Source organism: Heloderma suspectum, chromosome 3 (assembly GCF_057233095.1).
Source record: "Heloderma suspectum isolate Gila_16-S chromosome 3, 16-S_ref, whole genome shotgun sequence".
Lineage (NCBI taxonomy): Eukaryota > Metazoa > Chordata > Lepidosauria > Squamata > Helodermatidae > Heloderma > Heloderma suspectum.
In genome coordinates this window covers 91443824-91459866 of record NC_139460.1, presented here as the reverse complement: position 1 = coordinate 91459866, position 16043 = coordinate 91443824, and the positions used below count along the sequence as shown (strand labels likewise).

Here is a 16043-nt window from a genome sequence, read left to right as displayed (position 1 = left end):
CTTTGGTCTAATCCAGCATGGCTCTTCTTAGAACCTAAGAACATTAGTTCTTAGTGTTTCCCCAGACATCATCAGGAAAACTGCTGAGAATAACTCCCGAGGGTAAGGGGAGAAGCCACAGTAAAGCCCAGTTCGGTTACGCAGCTTGGTGTGGTGCAGACTGCACAATATGTCCTGATAATGATATGTCCTGGGACTTAAGCTAGGAAAAACAGCTGGTGCCAACACGGTGATTTGGGAGAAGGTTGGAGTGGCCCCTTCTGAACTGCCAAAAAAGGAGACATGCATTACCAAAAAAGAGGACAAAAGAGGAGACAAATTTGCCTATGCTATTTTAAATAGTGCAGTGCAAATTTAGAAATTATTATCATTTAAATAGAACAATAGTACATCTCACCCTTCAGCAAAGGAGATCGTTACCTTGTCGTGGTGCTGGAGCTTGAGCACCTCAATAACGTCATGAGCTAAACTGTGAAGGGACACCCAAGACGGGAAGGTCATGGCAGAGAGGTCAGACTAAATACAATCCCTGGGGAAGGAAACGGCAACCCACCCCAGTATTCTTGCCATGAAAACTAAATGGATCAGTACAACCAGAGATATGTTGGTATACCATCGGAAGATGGGACTCCCAGGTCAGAAGATGGTCAAAATGCTACTGGGGAGGAACAGAGGATAAGTTCAACTAGCCCCAGATGTGATGACGCAGCTAGCTCAAAGCTGAAAGGGCAGCTAGCAGCTGATGGTGCTGGTGGTGAATGACGAATCTGATGTTCTAAAGATCAACACACCATAGGAACCTGGAATGTAAGATCTATGAGCCAGGGCAAATTGGATGTGGTTATTGGGGAGATGTCAAGATTAAATATAGACATTTTGGGTGTCAGTGAACTGAAATGGACTGGAATGGGCCATTTCACATCAAATGACCACCAGATCTACTACTGTGGACAAGAAGACCACAGAAGAAATGGAGTAGCCTTCATAATTAATAATCAAGTGGCTAAAGCAGTGCTTGGATACAATCCAAAAAATGACAGAATGATCTCAATTTGAATTCAGGGTATGCCATTTAACATCACAGTGATCCAAATATACGCCCCAACCACAGATGCTGAAGAAGCAGTAGATCAGTTCTATGAGGATCTGCAGCACCTACTGGATAGTATGCCAAACAAAGATGTTATTTTCATTATAGGAGACTGGAATGCTAAGGTGGGTAGTCAAATGACACCTGGAATTACAGGCAAGCATGGTCTGGGAGAACAAAATGAAGCAGGACATAGGCTGATAGAATTTTGCCAAGACAACTCACTGTGCATAACAAACACTCTCTTCCAACAACCTAAGAGACGACTTTATACATGGACTTCACCAGACGGTTGACAGCGAAATCAGATTGACTACATCCTTTGTAGCCAAAGGTGGCGGACATCTATGCAGTCAGTAAAAACAAGACCTGGAGCTGATTGTAGTTGAGATCACAAACTTCTTATTGCACAATTTAGAATCAGACTAAAGAGAATAGGGAAGGCCCACAGATCAGTTAGATATGAGCTCACTAATATTCCTCATGAATATGCAGTGGAGGTGAAGAACAGATTTAAGGGACTAGATTTAGTAGATAGGGTCCCGGAAGAACTATGGACAGAAGTTCACAACACTGTTCAGGAGGCGGCAACAAAAAACGTCCCAAAGAAAAAGAAAACCAAGAAGGCAAGATGGCTGTCTGCTGAGACACTGGAAGCAGCCCAAGAAAGAAGGAAAACAAAAGGCAACAGTGATAGGGGGAGATATGCCCAATTAAATGCAAAATTCCAGAGGTTAGCCAGAAGAGATAAGGAATTATTTTTAAACAAGCAATGTGTGGAAGAGGAAGAAGATAATAGAATAGGAAGGACAAGAGACCTCTTCCAGAAAATTAGAAACATCGGAGGTAAATTCTAGGCAAAAATGGGTATGATCAAAAACAAAGATGGCAAGGACCTAACAGAAGCAGAAGAGATCAAGAAAAGGTGGCAAGAATATGCAGAAGATCTGTATAGGAAGGATAAGAATATTGGGGATAGATGTGACGGTGTGGTCAGTGAGCTAGAGCCAGACATCCTGAAGAGTGAGGTTGAATGGGCCTTAAGAAGCATTGCTAATAACGACTAGTTGGGGACACCTTTACCTTTTTAGGAGATGGTATCCCAGATGAACTGTTTAAAATTTTGCAAGATGATGCTGTCAAGGTGATGCATGCCATATGCCAGCAAATTTGGAAAACACAAGAATGGCCAACAGATTGGAAAAAATCAACTTATATCCCCATACCAAAAAAGGGAAGCACCAAAGAATGTTCAAACTATCGAACAGTGGCACTTATTTCACATGCCAGTAAGGTAATGCTCAAGATCTTGCAAGGTAGACTCCAGCAATTCATGGAACAAGAATTGCCAGACGTACAAGCTGGGTTTAGAAAAGGCAGAGGAACTAGAGACCAAATTGCCAGTATCCACTGGATAATGGAAAAAGCCAGGGAGTTTCAGAAAAACCTCTATTTCTGTTTTATTGACTATTCTAAAGCCTTTGACTGTGTGGATCATCACAAATTGTGGCAAGTTCTTGGTGGGATGGGGATACCAAGTCATCTTGTCTGCCTCCTGAGGAATCTGTATAACGACCAAGTAGCAACGGTAAGAACAGACCACGGAACAACAGACTGGTTTAAGATTGGGAAAGGAGTACGGCAGGGTTGTACACTCTCACCCTACCTATTCAACCTGCACTGAGAACACATCATGCGACCTGCTGGGCTTGATGAAGCGATGAAATCGCTGGACGAAACATTAACAATCTCAGATATGCAGATGATACCACTTTGATGGCTGAAAGTGAGGAGGAGCTGAGGAACCTCATGACGAAGGTGAAAGAAGAAAGTGCAAAAGCTGGGTTGCAGTTAAACCTCAAAAAAAACCCAAGATTATGGCAACCAGCTTGATTGATAACTGGCAAATAGAGGGAGAAAACGTGGAGGCAGTGACAGACTTTGTCTTTCTAGGCACAAAGATTACTGCAGACGCTGACTGTAGCCAGGAAATCAGAAGACGTTTACTTCTTGGGAGGAGAGCAATGACAAATCTTGATAAAATAGTTAAGAGCAGACACATCACACTGACAACAAAGGTCCGCATAGTTAAAGCAATGGTATTCCCCATAGTATCCTATGGATGCGAGAGCTGGACCATAAGGAAGGCTGAGCGAAGGAAGATAGATGCTTTTGAACTGTGGTGCTGGAGAAAAATTCTGAGAGTGCCTTGGACTGCAAGAAGATCCAACCAGTCCTAGGGATGGGGGAGAATTTCTCCCCGAAACTTCGGGGGGCCGAGTGCCAACGCATTTGGTCCTCCGAAGGTTGTTCGGGGAGAAATTCTCCGCCCCCCCGCCCCCCCGAATGGGGCTTACCTTTCACGAATGTCCCTCCCGGAGGTGGGTCCCAGCGGCGGTTCGGCAGGTCTTCGTCAGGGGCAGGGGCGGCAGCCGGTCTTTCGACCGGCTGCTGCCGCCGCCATTACAAGCAAAGTAAAAAAAAAAAACGCCTCTGTGATAGGCTACGTAAAGATTAACATAGCCTATCACGGCTAGATTTGCAAAGTCAGCCGTGATAGGCTACGTTAATCGTCACGTAGCCTATCACGGGTGACTTAAAAAAAAAAAAGCGCGTACGCCTAATGGCGGCCCCCATAGGGATCCGCCATTTGCATTCCTTATTTGGTCCCTGTAGTCTACGTAAAGATTTACGTAGACTACGGCGAAAATAAGGACAATGCAAATAGCGTTGCCCTTATTTTCGCCGTAGTCTACGTAAATCTTTACATAGACTACAGGGACCAAATAAGGAACGTGAATGGCGGCTCTCTATGGGGGCCGCCATTTGCGTACACGTTTTTTTTCCCCCCAAGTCACCCGTAATAGGCTACGTGACGATTAACGTAGCCTATCACGGCTGACTTTGCAGATCTAGCCGTGATAGGCTACGTTAATCGTTACATAGCCTATCACAGGGGCGTTTTTGTTTTTTTTTCTTTTGAAGTTCGCGGCCGGGGAGACGGGGCGCTTCTCCCCGGCCTGAATTTCGGCCGGGCGAGGCGGGAAGCCTCCCCCCCCCCGGCCTGAACTTCGGGGGGAGCAGCGAAGCGCCTCCCCCCCACCAAGAAGCAAGCTGCAAGACCAGGTAAGTGATTTCGTGCATCCCTAACCAGTCCATACTCCAAGAAATCAAGCCAGACTGCTCACTTGAGGGAAGGATATTAAAGGCAAAACCAAAGTACTCTGGCTACATAATGAGAAGACAGGATACCCTGGAGAAGATGCTGATGCTAGGGAAAGTGGAAGGCAAAAGGAAGAGGGGCCGACCAAGGGCAAAATGGATGGATGATATTCTGGAGGTGACAGACTCGACCTTAGGGGAGCTGGGGGTGGTGACGGCCAACAGGAAGCTCTGGCGTGGGCTGGTCCATGAAGTCACGAAGAGTCGGAAGCAACTGTACGAATAAACAACAAAAAACATCTCACCATAGCGTGGACTGTGACCAGGTGACCTGTGCGCCTTACTCAGTCTGCTGTCCAGCTCCTCCTTCTAATGGTTCTGTATCTTTAAACAGGATTTAGACTGGACAGCCCTTGAAATAGAGGACACCTTCAAAAAAGGGGACAGTCCTCTGGCAGCCCTTCAAACAGAGGACTTCCCTCCACAAAAGAGAGCACATGGCTGCCCTAGGGTAGGTGTCAAGTCTGTTTTAGACACTCCTGCTTAAGAACCAGGCTCACCACTTGAAGGTGTTCCTGGATCCAACCCTGTTCCTGGATGGCCAGGTGGTGGCAGTAACCAGGAAAGCCTTTGACTACCTTCAGCTGATGTACTAGCTTCACCCTTGCCTTAAGAAGTCAGACCAGGCCATGGTCATTCATGCTTTAGTCACTTCCAGGTTAGATTACTGCAATGTGTTTTATGGTTGCCAGGTGGCTAACTGAAGTGAGTAGATCAAGTAATACAAGTCACTGATATTACATCATCCACACTGGCTACCAGTCTGCATTCAAGCTCAAAGTGTTATGAAATTTAAAGCCTTATGTGGCTTGAGACCAAAGTATCAAGAATCACCTCCACCCATGTGAATCTGCCCAGCTCTTGAGATCACCTACTGAAGTCCTGCTCCATGCCCTCCACCATTGATAGTACAGACTTACCTTTTCCAGTGGGCATTTTCAGGTGTGGTCCATTTAATATACTGTTTTTACTGCTGCTCCTTTTAAACTGACTTGGATTTGTTGCTTCTAATAGTCTTGTTTCTTTATATATTTGTGTTTTAGTGTATTTATTTGACATATTGGTGGATTTTTACAGTGAAGTGGTATGTTTTTAATGCCCCAAACAACCCCTAAATGAATAAGTAACTACATTTTTAGGACAAGGAGCTAAGCAGTTAGTTTGGACTGAAGTGGTTTTGTTCCTACATGACATGATGTCCTGCCAGCGGAGAACATAAGAACAGCCTTGATAGATCAGATCAAGGGTCCGCCATCTAGTCCACCATTCTGTTTTGAACAGTGGTCAGCCACATGCTTCTGTGAAGCCTGGAACAGGGTAAATAGACAACAACAACAACAACAACAACCCCCCCCCCCGCCTTGCTGCTTGGCCCACCTCTCAGCAACTAGTGTTCAGAGGATATTGCTTCTGAACCTGGATGCTCCTTTTAGCTATTGTGGCTAATACACACAGAAACACCCACTCCCCCCTGCCCCCATACATTTGTCTAATCCCATTTTAAAGCCATCTCAACCCAAAGCAATCACATCTTGTAGCAGTGAATCCCATAAATGAAGTTTTATTTTTTCCTGAATCTCCTGCCAATCATTTTCATTAGGTGACCCCAAGTTCTAATATTGTGAGAGAAACCAGTTTACGTCAACTAATTTCATGAGTTTGTGAACTGAAACTTAGTCTCAAGATTCTTTACATATAGGGCTGGATCTATGCAGACTTAGTTATGCTTCTAGTAGACCAATTTACACCAACTTGCCCCATTGATTTCAATGGGTCTACTCTAAGTATGTCTAAGTCTGGATCCAACCATAGCCTGTAGCTGTTTTGAGAACGCTGGTTAATGACGAAGTGCGTGTGTGTGTGTGTATACACATCTCATCCTAAATACCTGTGTGCTGACACATTAAGCTTGCAAGACAGTCCTATGCCTGTTTACTCAGAGCTAAGTTCCACTATGTTAAATGGAATTTACTCCTTATGACTGCAGCCTTAATGAGCAAGCTGGCTCTGCCACTGTTATATGTTTTTGTGTTGTCTATGGTAGCTATCCATAATTCCCTAAATTCTATTCAGATAAGGTTTTCCCCTTGGGACGGTATTTTCAGAAATGGGCTTTGGGCTCACACACTCAGTCATGCAGTTCTTGCCTGCTGCCTTTCCACAGCAAGAAGGGAACAACCAACTCAGGACATCCTGTGTTCCAGTGGGCCATTAACTCCTGCCCAAGATGAGGGGAGCATGGGAGGGGCAAGGGAAGAACATTCATGCCTTAAACATGCTCCTGATCCCTTCCTGAATAAAATCCCTGGAAGAAAAAACACCATCCAAGCAAGGCTTTAAATAAGGATTTTGTTTTTGTTTTTAAAAAGTACGCTATATGAGACTATACACAATGGGAACCTTTAACAGAGCAATTGCCAAGAAAAACCTTGTAGGACATGAATGTCCCAGGACAACGCTGGTATAGGAAAAGCGGAGAACTAACATTATGCACAAATTATGTTTTTAGTCTTCGTTTGATGTTATTAGCCTTCCAAGTTTCATTTTAATTATGTATTTATTATTTACTGTTACCTCATCATGTTCACAGAAAAAAAGGGGGAGATCTCTTAGCAGCCAAGTGTTTTATTTTTCCTAGTGGGACCACTCCTATTCTCACTTTTAGATGCATGTTCAAATTCTGTGTTGCAAAAATCAAGAGATAAAAGAAGCAATCTTATCAGCCACCTTTACAAAGTGTTTTCCTATCCCTACAGCATGACTGTGAGATATTTCTTAATTGCTGCAGTTACTATAGTGAATCATTCTCAGTGCTGTGGAAACAAGTCAAGAGAGGTGTTCAGTGTGGAACTCAGAATAGTTTTGCCAGTCATTTTGGAAAACAGAAAATATTTTCAACAGCAATTCATAATTTGCCAGACCAGGGACCTTGCTACCTCAAACCATTTCCCATTCAGCCATTTGTTATTTCCTGCATATGACTGATAGAGCTGACTTATATTTTTGTCTTGATTTTGAAATTGGTTACATTTTATGCATTTTACATCTCAGGTTCCATCTCATAACACACAACATAGCTGAAGAACCTGTCCTTCCATCCCCTCACCTAAATTCCATTGTCTCAACAGTTTCTTCTACTTTCTTTGGTCTGTCTCATTTCTTTATGCACGTCAACATAAAAAACAAAATCAAGAGAATGAGACCCTTTAGGCTATGTCTACACAGCAGCTTCTTGCATTGTAGGTTGCGTGTTTTACTGTTGAAAGAGATTTACTGAAAAGACAGTTTAAAAAGACAGAGAAAGCTTGTGTTGTTTTCTGTTTGTTGTATGGGCTTGTGTTGTTTTCTGTTTGCAACAGTCCCTGGGCAAACATATCTCTGTTAATTCTGCTAATCACCCAGTTTGGAACTCATGAGACTCAACACAGTTCCAGTGTGGCTTGCAGGTTCAGATGCCTGACACACCCACCCCAAATGCCCATTTGGAAGTATCCACAGTGGGATGGAATAATACAATAAGCTACAATAGACACGATTATATTGAAAGAGCAGGAGTTTGCCCATTCAATTCTCTTAGCAGTTAAAGAACTGAATATTGCTATAAGTCATGCTGTTCTGTTATGCAAAGTGAAGAGGTGACCCTCCAAGTATAATTACTGTGGAGAATTTTAAAAAAATGTTTAAAGAAAATAATGCTCTGAAATGTGCATACTCTAGATCAGGGGTGTTGGATCTCTTTCAGCCAGAGGGCCAAATTCCATTTTGGAGAAGCTCTTGGGGGCCCATTCCAGTGGTGGGTGGGGCCATAGGCAAAAGGAGTGATTCCCGAAATACCAGCTTATATCTGTTTAAAGCTCTTACTGTCAGATGAGGCATTTCAGCCTTTTAGGAAGGAGGGGGAAAACTGCACAAAAGCTGGGAAACCACCAAATGATTGGGGAGGTGGGGACTCGGCCAGGTAAGGGGATGTGGCCATCTGAGAACCCCGGAGGGCTGGATTGGGACCCCAGGAGGGCCTGAGTTCCTTCAACCCTGATGACCTAGCCTGAATTTCCACTTGAGCCAAAAACAGTATGACAAGGTCACTCTTATTTTATGTACCCTGCTTGGGTCAGCTCATCCCATCACAGTGCCCCCCTCCTATAAACCAGCCACTAGAATGAGGACTAAGCCCCCTCTCTCATGTCTAAGAAGATGGATATCTGTACTCTAGCTACCCAAATTACTGTTTTTAGTATGTTTAACTTGTACTGCCATGTGACCTCTAAATAGACTCTGAAGTTTCAAGAAGATTCTCTATTTATGAAGGAAATGAGTGTCAAGATGGATGCAGTTGCATTATTCTGTAAATTTTGGAAGAGAACTTGTCTATGTTTACACCTGTTATATCTATCTGACATGCCTAATGCATGGCTCATAACTCTAGGTACTTTAGGCTGATCTGAGAAAATGTTTGGTTGTGTGGACACAAAGGATACAGTCTTAAGAATATTTATCTAGATATCTCCTTGTTCCTTTAAAAATGTCTATTATTACACATATTTTATGAAGTTTAAAGACTTGTTTTAATCAAGAGTGTCTTATTTCTCAACTCATATCAGGCTAAATATCCAAGGTAACAGTCTTTATTGGTGGCATAATTGCTCAGAGATGGGGTAATAATTGATGGTATAATTGCTCCGAGATCCAAAGATGGATATAGATGTGGGTGTAGTGGAAAGTAGCGGAAATACAACTTAAGGGGTGCAAAATCTAATCTTGGCTACTCCAGTCTGATACAGTGATCAGACATGAATTTTTGTAAACTTTAGGATGTGTTCTTCCTTACAGAAGACAGCCCTCTATTTAAAGGCAGCCTCGACTTGATGTGCTGGCCAGTCAAAGTCCAGTTTAAAGATAAATAACTATAATAAGAAAGGAGAGCAGGGGCCTTGAAGTTGCCCATCAGTCATTAGTACCTGGACAGCAGACTGAACAGGCAGGCACACAGGTCACCTGGTCACAGTCTTCCCCACTATGGTGAGATGTATTATATTTCTTTTTAAATTATAGTAATTATTTCTAAATGTGCATCTATACATATAAGTTAGCACATACAAATTTTATGCAAATCTGCATCTGCTTTTATCTTCTCTTTTGGTGATACATTTCCTTTTTTCTTTTTGCATCGCATAAGTAGTCACCCTAGTAAACATATTCTTTGAATCTTCTTACGCCTATTTAACTCAAAGCACTGCCTTTAACAAGCCTCAACCTGTACGCCTCCCAGAGCACCTTATTAACTTGTTTATTCTTTCGAGCCTCCTACATGCAAGTAAAACATATTGCATAAATAATGATTAAAAGCAGATATATGTTTCAAATTAGAATCAAATACATGGAAAGCCTATTTACTAGTAGCTTTGATATTTGTCTACACTTGTAATTAATAAATAGCAATTTCTGCTTTATATGTTTAAATCATCAAAGGCAGCATAAGCAACTGACAGCTGTATTTGAATAATTTTATTTTAGACATGTGGGTGACTCATTAATTTTACTTGCAAAGAGCAAACCACCTTTGAAAACCAGAAGGATAAATTACAGTTTGTCAACTGTTAGTGGTTGATCTTGCAGGATATCAGTATCTGACATTCTTTAAATTTTTCTAAATAATGATTTAATTTGGCTCAGTCATTGATACTGCTGATTAAAACAAAGTTGTAGTCACATAAACCAACCAGTTCTGTAAAGATGGGAAAACAGAAGGGCGTGAATTACTGTGTTTTGCAGTCAATGAAAGCTAAGCTTGAATTTGATCAGAAACCCTGTCAACATCAGTGGTTAAACACTGATGTTAGGACCGAGTCAAACATAAATACATATTATGTGCTACAGCCTGTCCAAGAATGCACCTCTTTACACTGTGAATGGGAGAATATTTAAATACTACACAGTGCAAAAATCTCCCTGTGAATGGAAATCTGTATGGGAAAATGTTTTTAAGGTCAAACTAACACAGGAGATCCTGTTCATGGATCCCCAAGGCTTTTGTTCTTAAGATCAAATCATTTGGGAGTGTGTGTATGTGTGTGTGGGGGGGTGTCAGATTGAGAATGCAATACTGGGGGAAGTGGGATCCTCCCCCCCGTCATACTGCTATCCTGATCGAAACAGAGCCTGCCCTGAAGCAGAGTGAGGCAACTACCTCATATGGCAGATGCTGGGGTGCCATTCCCACTGAGCCCGTGCCCCACAGCACATTATTGTTCTGGTGGTAACACCACCTTAGGAGCGCTTCTGACCTGAAAGGCAGCCAAGACATATTTTTAATAAATAATAAATAATGCTTGCTTGTTGCTGGTCTGGGCTGTCTGTCTGACCAACCGAGACAACTTTATTCAACACACCATAGACAGTGCTGTTGGGAAAAGCCCCTGAACAAGTGAACCCCTGACCAAGTGAGCAAGCAGAGAGGCAGCCAGCTCAGGCCACTCACTCCAACAGGCACTCTACTCACCTGACATACACTGGCAGCACTGCTGCATTGCAGCTTTTATCCGAGTTGGCAGTGAGAAGGCACCAGCCAGGGTGGTCAAGTGGTGAGCTGTTGGAGCTTTGCATACTACATGGCTTGCCCTGTGCCCCCTAAGCTCGCCTGCTATCCTCAGGTCTGGTGGAAGATCCTAAAATATCTTGGGCTGGTGCTGATTATGACCCCTTCAAAGCTGCTATATCCTCTGCAGGACAAATAGGAGCTTTGGTGATTTGATTTACCAAAGAGTTGTTTCCTTCCAGTTGTGGCCCCAGTCTGAAGGGGAAGGAGTAACTGCTTTGATTTAACAAACCAGCCATAGAAGATCCTGCCTACAGTTCTCCCACAGCGTAAGAACATAGGAAGAGCCCTGCTGCATCAGACCAAGGTCCATCTAGTCAGCATTCTGTCCACACTGTGGACAACCAGCTGCCCACAGAAAACCCACAAGCAGGACATGAGTACAACAGTACACTCCTGCCCATGTCCCCCAGCAACTGGTATACATAGGTATACCGACTCCGATACTGGAGGTAGCTTATAGCCATAAGGACTAGTAGCCATTGATAGCCTTATCCTCCATGAATTTGTCTAACCATGAATCATCATGTCGAATTTGACCTGTAGCTCAGTTTTCTCTCTGTTGTACTAACTTTCCAAGAGCAGAGAAGGCTAAATAAAACCTTTTCCATGATATGGCTCCCCAGTGACAGGGAAGTGTTTCAGGCTTCTGAACATACATGCAAGCTTAAAAAAAAATAATACAATTTTTTCTTTAGAGCTTTCCAAATTTTATATATATAAACTATTTATACTCTAGATTCAAGAAAAATGAAGCTCCCGTACTTCAACTCTTAGCAACAAACCTGATCTCTAAAGTCTTGTTTACAACACCTAGCAGCTAAATACAATTTCTACACTAATGAAGTAAAACAACGGAGAGAGCAATCCTATGGTCCTTGTTTTGAAATTTTAGAATCGGTAGCTCTGGAATAAGCAAAAATCTAATGTTGATCAAAATGGAATAGTGTATAATAAACAATAGGCACAAACGAAAGGAACTTACCTGGATCTAAACATGTTTACTCAATAGTAAGTCCTATTGATTAAGTGGAGTTACTTCTTAGTAAGCATTTTCAGACTGTGAGGCAATTCCATTGACTGGGGCTCTGTATACTTAGGTTCCTTTTGATTTTAATAGAATTTAGGCATAAATTAGGATTATATAATCCCACATAATCTTGGGATTGTATCCATAATCTGAAATACTCAATGTATTACTATTATATAATATAATAAATACAATAAATTTATTGTAGACAAAGGAAAATATTGGAAGATTACATGAGAAAGCCTTGAAGGCTCTCTGCTTTGAATGTATTTCCTACTACCACCAAGATCTGCACCTGCAGTGGCTCTATTCACATGCTAGGTTTCAAGGCCCATCAAAGCAGCTCCCTTACTCATTGCAGAATAGCAAGCACAGCCTGCATCACCAGCAAAAGCCGAGTATGGGCCTGAAAGTCTAGTGCCTTCCATTTTCAGGCCTAGTTGATTCAGCAAGTAAGTTGCCACACACTCCTTAGCAGATTCTAAATTCCATGGCCGATGCACTGCTATCTCTACTAACCAACATCTTTTCTGGGATCTGATAAACATCAGCATTGGGTGCCTTAATATAGCATTTAGTTCCTACTACAGCACCAGTCCTGTTTACCAAAAGTCACCCACTAGGCAGCTTGTCTAGTGAAATCTGCAGTATATTGTAGATATATATTGGCAGTATACAGTGGTGAGAAAAAGTTTGTGAACCCTAATGATAATTACAGAAATTCCAGTTTTACCATGCTAGCCTTCATGAATCAAAACCAATCCTTTTCTAAATATACCATAGGGTTTATATTAACCAATTCCATATCTTGTGAAATAAAACGATATATAAATTAGGCAAACAATGAGTCAGGGTATGTGTAAAAGTAAATGAACTCCTGGTTGCATCAGCTCAATTAAAGGGAATAATTAGAATCAATTGTTTAAGTAATTAGGCAGACCTTCAGGAGTGAGTTTGGGAGGCCCACTCTATAAAAGGATCAGAACCTTTATGAGCTTGGTTTTCACCGTACAGCTGTGTGGAAGCACATCATGCCACAAATCAAAAAACGTCTCTGAAGACTTCAGAAAAGCAGTTATTGCTGCTTATCTGCCTAGAAAGAGTTACAAAACCATTTCTAAGGATCTGGAGCTCCACCAATCCACTGTCAGACAGATAATCTACAAACGGAGAAGGTTCAAGACCACAGTTGTTCTACCCAGGAGCAGTTGCCCTACCAAAATCTCTCCAAGGACAAACCAATGCATCATCCAGGAAGTCAAAAAGAACCCGAGAGTAACATCCAAGGATCTGCAGACCACTCTTGCCTTGGGTAATGTGAGTGCTCATCACTCAATGATCAGAAAATGTCTGAACAAGAATGGTATTCATGGAGAATAGCAAGGAGGAAACACTGCTCTCTAAAAAGAACATTGCTGCCTGTCTGGTTTGCTAAATATCACACAGATGATCCCCAAAACTTCTGGAACAATATTATCTGGATAGATTAGTCAAAGGTAGAACTTTTTGGCCTTAATGAGAAACATTATGTTTGGCGAAAAACAAACACTGAGTTTGAATAGAAGAACCTCAGCCCAACCAGCAAGCATAGTGGTGGGAATGTGATGGTTTGGGCCTGCTTTACTGCCTCAGGACCTCGATGGCTTGCCATCAACACAACCATGATTTCTGCAGCATATCAGAAGATTCTAGAGAAGAAAGTCAGGGCATCTGTCTATGAGCTGAAGCTGAACCAAAAGTGGGCCATGCAACAAGACAATGATCCTAAACATACAAGCAGACCTACAAAAGGATGACTGTGGAAGAAGAAAGTCCATGTTTTAGAAAGGCCCAGCAGAAGTCCGGACCTAAACCCCATTGTGGCAGGACCTGAAGCAAGCTGTTCATGCAAGGAAGCTCTCAAATGTCACTGAGCTGAAGCAGTTCTGTAAGGAGGAATGGGACAAAATTCTTCAGATCGGATGTGAGAGACAGTTACAGGAAATGCTTACTTGAAGTCATTGCTACTCAAAGGGATGCCACCAGGTACTGAATCTAAAGGTTCACATTTTTATACATGGATATTGAATGTTGAAGCAGTTGTAGATTCAGTTGATTCCTGCTGTGCAGGAATGGAGTTTTGAAAGTAAAGTGAGTGGTTATTCACTGCTGCACAACTGTGTAGGTGCAGAATAACAAATAGCCCCCCCCCACACACACACACACAAATGTGGGTTTCCTACCTGCGTATCCCATTAAAATCGGTGCAAGGAATGACACAAGGAGAAGAGGTATAGATCCCATCATTGGAGAGAAGGAGTGGGAGGAAATGTTGCAAAACAATTTGTACTACTTTTAAATTCAATTCCACTGGAAAGAGTTATATCACTAGATTGTAGCACATGAAAAATGCAAGCATTGGAAAACCCATCATAAAGGTAGTATGAGAACAAAACTGAATATTGGAGAAGTAGTGACAATGGGTTGGGAATTCTGTTGTGTGCCCTGTGCTTGAGCGACGCTACAGTAGCAGGATAAAATGCTAGTGTTGGGCAGGCAGGCTTAGAGCCCATTCCTGGTGCCCCTTCTGTGCCTGTTAATACAAGAGGCTGGCCAGGTGGCTGTAGGAAGCACAGTCCAGATAGGTGGAACTTGGAGCCTGCTGGTGGCAGAACTGCGCTGACTGCCCATGGGCACACTCCCCTGCCAACCAACACCACAATGGAAAGGAATGGTGTTGCGCCTCAGCCAATAGAGCCAATCTCTGCTCCAGCAAGTGTTGCAGCTTACTTGAGAGCAGCTGGTCGGCTTTGTGTGTTGGCTGATTCTTGCAGTTATGCGCACACTTGAGATGTGTACAAATCCAGGCAAAAATGGTGGGCCTCAGCACATTTTGTGTATGTTTCCAGTCAGTTGTGGGTCCCTTGCCACTCTATGGTTCCCAGCAGCTCAAAACCCTAGCATAAGAGTGGGTAAAACTGATGTTTCCTTCCCACTATTCCAAAAAGTATGTAAGGCTCTCTAGTTATTGTAATGCATTGGTAAGTATACAGATAACGTGCCCATCAAAATCACTTCCATCACATATTACCAAGGGTGGTTAAAAATTTAAATCACAAGTTTACTAATAGTGTGATCCACACATCTACTGAGAAGTAAATCCCATGGAGTTCAATGGGACTTACTCCCAGGTTAGTGTGTATAGGATTGCAACCTAAATTACACTGAGTACCTCAGTTCTCACAAGTGCAAACAGAATGGATTTTCACACATGGCGCTAAAAGCATCTTTGTGCCTTTCACGTGCTAGTTGTGCGTACGTTTTTAAATCAGACACAGCTGCAGGCATTAGATAATGGGAAATGAGAAGGCCTCACAAGCGAAAATGCCCTGAACGTAGCTAACACAGATTAGAATCCTCATGTATACATTCGCACAGGGAGGGCGAGAAAACGGATCTTTTCCATCAACAGGAGAGCGAGTCGCAGGGCGACAGACGTGAACCGTCTCGGAGGGCAGCCGTGCACCAAACCCCAACTGCTTTTAACATCGTTATTCAGCAAAACTTTTTAACTCCAGGTCAGGGCATGAGAAGACCTGCCGCTTCCAAAACTGGCGTTAGCCAAGGCATGAGCGTGACTTACAAAGAAATGAGGGCTGCAGCCAGCAGCCTACCGGCGAGAGCGGGGTTCTCCCGCCTCGGCAGAGGTCACACAGGCAGCGAGCGCTCGCCAGGGAGCTTTGCGTGCTGTTTTCTTGGACACGGGCGCGCGTGTATCGCGCTGCCGTTGCTGCTGCGACTAACAGGGATCCACAGGCGGAGCGGGAAGAGACGCCCTTCCTCGTCCTCCAGAAAGGGGGTCCGTCTTGCGTGGTCCAGCGGGCCGCGGGGCCCCTCTCAGCCGAGCGCCGCCGCCTCAGCGGCCTATTTTAGTTCTCGCCGCCCTTAGCAACAGCCAGCGCCGCGTCCCATTCTGATTTGCCGGGCCAAACCGCCTTGCTCGGGCAACTCGCTGAGGAGGGGGGCGGGGAGCTCACCAGTAACTGCCATTCACTATAAACACCCCCCAGCCCCCGTATCTCCGCCTCGGGCGCCAACGCCGCTCTCCTTCCCCCTCCTCCCCGCTC

The 16043-nt window shown here is 43.4% G+C and overlaps 1 protein-coding gene across 2 annotated transcripts in view; it reads right to left on the bottom strand.

Moving 5' to 3' along the window:
• The window catches only part of UMODL1 (uromodulin like 1), an 86177-nt gene extending 70150 nt beyond the window's left edge, over nucleotides 1-16027 (bottom strand). Inside the window, exon 1 of one of the 2 annotated variants that reach the window (XM_084843793.1) lies at nucleotides 15560-16027. The gene's annotated coding sequence lies outside the window, so the exon portion shown is untranslated. The remainder of the gene's footprint in view (nucleotides 1-15559) is intronic. The other variant, XM_084843795.1, reaches the window with a different exon arrangement.
• Nucleotides 16028-16043: the final 16 nt, after the last annotated feature.